This window comes from Propithecus coquereli, unplaced genomic scaffold, assembly GCF_000956105.1.
Source record: "Propithecus coquereli isolate 6110/MARCELLA unplaced genomic scaffold, Pcoq_1.0 Scaffold35, whole genome shotgun sequence".
Taxonomy (NCBI): Eukaryota; Metazoa; Chordata; class Mammalia; order Primates; family Indriidae; genus Propithecus; species Propithecus coquereli.
Genome location: NW_012149174.1, coordinates 3,181,619 through 3,187,511, shown reverse-complemented (window position 1 = coordinate 3,187,511; position 5,893 = coordinate 3,181,619).

Genomic DNA, 5,893 nt, shown 5'->3' with positions numbered 1-5,893 from the left:
ACTAGGACTTTCACCTCTGCCTCAGGCCAGTGGTCAGGAGGGGCAGGGGAATGTCTTTTGTTCTTTATGCCACAGGAGATGGCTCAAGGGAATTGTCTGGGTAGAGGTAATGAGATCATTTTAGCCAAACATGGGATTAACCTGGGCAGAGGTCGCCCTAACTGAAGGTGGGATGAATCCAGGCAGAGATCATGAGATTGTCTTAGCCAAAGATGGGATTGGTTGGAACCTTTAAAAGCTCTGTACTTCTGCTCAGAAGGGCGACGTTGGTACTTTAAGACAGGAGTCTGCCAACCTCCTCATATGCCAGTGAATTAACAAACTCCTTTTTCCTTCTCAAAAGCCACAAAGCCTTGTTCTTCTGATGCAGCCTCTGGGACAAGTGCTGAACTTTCTGTAACACCTTTGCCTGCTTTTCTATGTGCTTATCTTTCTCTTGTAGTAGTGCTTAGAAGTATAGAGCCTAGAGTGACTGCTTGGGTTACTAGCTGGTGACCTTAGTGTTAGAAAATGACCTCAGCCAGTGTGTTTACTAAACCTATCATCCAAATTAAAAGCTGGAACATTACCAAAACATTAAAGCTACCAGTGTTTTTTCTTTGATGCGTTTGCCTGCACTTGCCCCTAATACCACCAGGTATGGGCATGTGTAACTCCAGGAACCTACTACATACTCATCTACAGTATCGTTTGCACACACTGCAATGTATAATAGGTGGCACCCCATGCGGTTATGCGATGTAGTGACTCAGGTAACCATGCTCCTGATTTGGGTGTCTGATGCCCTTGCTTTCTTGAAAAAATAGTTTTACTTTTAAATCACATATGTGTGTTCCCCTAAATAACATATTAATTAGTTTTGTTCTTGAAATTTATAAAATGGTATCATATTATTTTCACACATGATATGACATATAAAAAACAAGTGATATGACTGTATGTCATCAACATGCCATATATTTATTACTTGTTTTTTTCACTCAACATAAGGTTTCTATGATTCACTTATTTGTTGCTGGCAGCTGTAGTTGATCTATTTCTTTTACTGCTTGAAAGATTCCATAGTGTAAATATTCTGTAATTTATTTCTTACTCTTCTGTTAATGGGCTATGGCTGCTTTCTAGGGTTTTCTAGGCTTTTTTTTCTTTTCTTTCTTTCTTTTTTTTTTTTGAGACAGAATCTCACTCTGTTGCCTGCACTGGAGTGCCGTGACATCAGCCTAGCTCACAGCAATGTCAAACTCCTGGGCTCAAGCAATCCTGCCTCAGCCTCCTAAGTAGTTGGGATTACAGGCATAAGCCACCATGCTCGGCTAATTTTTTTCCATATATTTTTAGTTGTCCAGCTAATTTCTTTCTATTTTTAGTAGAGATGGAGGGGTTCTCCCTCTTGCTCAGGCTGGTCTCGAACTCCTGAGCTCAAACGATCTACCCGCCTTGGCCTCCCAGAGTGCTAGGATTACAGGCATGAGCCACTGCACCTGGCCAGGTTTTTTTTCTTTAGTTTTTTTTGTTTTGTTTTGTTTTTGCTAAAATGGAAAATGCTCCCATGAAGTGTCTTTTAAATATATCCTGATACACATCTGCCAGAATTTCTCTGGGATTATCAATTTAGGAGCACGATTACTGGAATTTTGAGTATGTACATGTCTAGTTTTATAAGATAATGCCAAATTGTCTTCCAAAATTATTATACCAATTATTACCTGACCAAGCAGTGTGTGAGACTGTCTGTTCATTCCTACTGTTGTCAACAGTGCAGCTTATACTGTTATACTTAATTTTTACCATCTAGGGATGTGGAATGATATTTTATTGTGCTTTAATTTATATTTTTCTAATTACTCATGAGATTAAGCACCTTTTCTTTTATTTCTTTTTTTGGAGACAGGGTCTTGCTTTGTCTCCCAGGCCAGAGTGCAGTGTGCAGTGGTGTCATCATAGCTCACTGTAACCTCCAACTTCTGGGCTTGAGCAATCCTCCAAGTAGCTGAGACTATGGGCACATGCCACCACACCTGGCTAACTGGTTGAGTATCTTTTCATTTGTTTATTAGCGATTTGGGTTTCCTCTTCATGTGTTTTGTCCTTTTTTTCTATTTTTATTTTTCTCTGTTGGGCTATGTAGTGGGTTCAGTCATTACCCTACAAAAGGTATGTTTAAGTCCTAATCCCTACTACCTGTGATCGTGACCTTATTTGGAAATAGGGTCTTTGCAGATATAATTAAGTTAAGATGAGGCCATACTGTATTAGAGTGGGCCCTGCATTCATTAACTGGTATCTTTAAAATGAAAAGGAGAAAGAGATTTGGATACTAAGACACAGAAGATCCACACAGGGAGGAAGGTCATGTGATGATGGAGGCAGAGATTGGAGTAACAGCCATAATCCAAGAACACAGAGAATTGCTGGCAACCACCAGAAGCTAGCACAGAGGCATGGAACAGGTTTTTCCCTAAAAGCCTCCAGAAGGAATCAATTCTGCTAACACCTTGATTTCAGACTCTGGCCTCCTGAACTGTGAGATAAATTTCAAACCATAAATTTCTATGGTTTGAAGCCACTCAGTTCGTGGTGATTTCTTACAGCAGCCCTAGGAAACTAATCTAAGTGGTTTCTCTTTTTCTTGTAAATGTGAAGGGGCTCATTACACGTTCTGTATCACATTCTGTTATGTATACCCTCTCCCAGCTTATAGAGGACTGTCTGGGGTGCTTTCCATTTATTCTTCAATCAGTTTTTTTTTAACAAAAAACATCTTTATTTTAGGTTTTTTTAACAAAAAATATCTTTATTTTCAATCAGTTTTAAGTTACATTTTCCATGAATCATTTTTGTGTTTCTCATTTAAATGGCATAAAATTATTTATACTATTTTCTCATCTTTTTATTTATTTATTTTATTTTATTTCAGCATATTATGGGGGTACAAATGTTTAGGTTACGTATATTGTCTTTGCCCCGCCTGAGTCAGAGCTTCAAGCGTGTCCATCCCCCAGACGGTGCGCACCGCGCCCATTAGGTGTGAATATACCCATCTCCTCCTCCCCCCTTTTCTCATCTTTTTAAATCTCTGACGTATGTAATTACATCTGTTTTCTTTATTTTTTCTCAACTTTTCTTGATTTACCTTGCCAGAGGATTTGTCAATTTTAATAGTGTTTTTAAATACTCAACTGTTGGCTTTTTAAAAATCCTCTTGTTTATATCTCTATTTTTTAGTTAATTAATTTCTACTTTTTTCTCTATTATTTCATTCCTTTTACTTTCTTTGGGCTTATTTTGTTGTATTTTTCTAATTACTTTAGCTGGATGCTTAGCTCATCAATTTTATTATTTTATTTCTAGTTTTCTAATACAAGCATTTAAGACTAAACAGTTCCCTCTAAGGACCACTTTAACTGTACCCCACAAGTGTTTTCAATATTATTCTTTAGACCACAGTTGAGATTACTGGTGTGGATTGGCTTATGGCACGTAAACTAAATTTGTCGGTACTTACTATCAGCCACTACAATAGTAAACACCTTAGGAAATGAAAAACCTGCAACAGATACTGCTCACTTCCTTCCTTCTACCCATTAGGTAGAGTGAATCGATTGCCTATTTTAGTTGTGACTCATTTCCTCAAAGTTGTGCAAACCTAATTATATTCCCTGTTATATGGGTCTTAGAGATGATAAGACAATGCCAATGATAAGCCATGAAACAAGTGACCCCAAACATGAAACAATAAAGAAAAACAGTCTCAGCCCCAGAATATTTACTTAAGTACCAAGGAGCATATCAGAGAAAATTTCTTCATAACTGTACTATTTGTTCTCTTTCCTCATCTGAAAGATGAACTAAAAATTATAGCTTACTAGTAAAATGCAAAGAAAGGGTTCTTTGGCCAGAAGTATTCTTGCTTCTTTGAAGCATGTGATTTGGAATGTTCTCAAAAATAGCTTTTCATGTTTTGTATGATTACGTTCAAGGCCTGGATCTATTACATTGTTCTAATTTTTCATGAAAATACTCCCCTAGCTGCCATTCGTTGTCTGCTATTCCACAATTTCTAAGATCTGTGTTTGGCTGCATGTTGTATAGGTAACCAGGAAACTAGAGATTTTCTTGTTGTTACTGTTTCAGTGACCCAGAAGAATGAAGGAGGACTGCATTGATTTACATAGCATATATATTTATACTAAGTTAAACCATATGAAATTACTAGCTGGTCCGAGCGCAGTGGTGTTTACAACTAATTGATCACAACCAGTTACAGATTCCTTTGTTCCTTCTCCACTCCCACTGCTTCACTTGACCAGCCCCCCGCCAAAGAAAAAATCAGAAATTGCTAATCTTTGACCATTTTTAAGGTATGGCTCAACACTGTATATTTAGAAGCAAATCTTATGATGGTCATGAAAACTCACTTTTCTGCTATGAAAAAAATTGGAGAAAATGAAAATAGTTGTGTCATATGTTGATAAACCTTAAAAATTCAAGGCTACTACCTAACTTAATGTTGAACTTTTGGTAAGTCAATAAAGTCCGATCAGGAAATAAGCCTTTGCTTTGCTTTGAGTCTAAAGGGGAAGACTGGTGGTGTTTCAGATGCTTGGCACATTATTGGGCTTTGTTTTGTTTCAAACAGCTGGGAAAAAAACGACTGATATGGGGAGTGAGAAGGACTCAATACCACAAAGAACCAAGTTAAATTCACTTATTTTTACCCGACCTTGTCATGCAAAGTACCAAGACTATTGCCATCTCAATAATCTCACATGAAAATGAGGCCGGATGTTCTAGAATGCAAACTCATAATGCTGTCAGTGCCACCTGCCCCCAGAGCAGCTTTGTTGCTGCGTCACAGCAGCCTCATGTAGTTCTAGTATTTGGTCTTTCTGTGCGTTCACTTTGTATGTGCATTGCAATGAAACACACACCTATTTTTTTTTTTTTTTAGAGAGAAGGTTTCACTCTGTCACCCAGGCTGGAGTACAATGACACAATCATTGTTCATTGTAACCTACAACTCAACTCCTGGCTTCTGAGCTCAAGCAATCCTCCTGGCTCAGCCTCCCCATACCTGGCTAATTTTTGAAAAAATTTTTGTAGAGACTGGGGTCTCCATATATTGCCTAGGCTGGTCGTGAACTCCTCACCTCAAGTAATCCCCCTGAGTTGGCCTGCCATGGTGCTTGGATTACAGGCATGAGCCCTCATGCTTGGCCAAAACACACATTCTTAGAAATTTGCAGACCTGATTTTTTTCTATAATGAGTAAATGCTATCATTATCCTCCATTTATATAGTTCTTTTTTTCTCTCTCTTTTTTTTTCCTTTTTTTGGGAGTGGGAGGCGGGGAGACAGAGTCTCACTCTGTTGCCCTGGCTAGAGTGTAGTGGTGTTGTCATAGCTCACTGTTACCTCAAACTCCTGGGCTCAAGCGATCCTTCTGCCTCAGCCTCCCAAGTAGCTGGGACTACAGATGGGCACCACTGTGCCCAGCTAATTTTTTCTATTTTTAGTAGAGATGCGGCCCTGCTCTTGCTCAGGCTGGTCTCGAACTCCTGAACTCAAGCAATCCTCCCACTTTGGCCTCCCAGAGTGCTAGGATTACAGGCATGAGCCACCGTGCCCAGCCTATATATAGTTCTTTTTAACTAAAAACCAGGACCCAGAGCTTTGCATGTTGGTCAGTGAGTGGGATATACTCTGATAATTTGAGAACAAGGTCAGAAAATGGGATTCAGTGGGATGATGGTGATCAACACAAAACTGGCTATCAGTGGAAACAAAGCAGCCTAAGGGCTTGGTTTCCGCCAGGCATGGTGGCTCACACCTGTAATCCTAGCACTCTGGGAGTCCAAGGCGGGTAGATCATCTGAGCTCAGGAGTTTGAGAC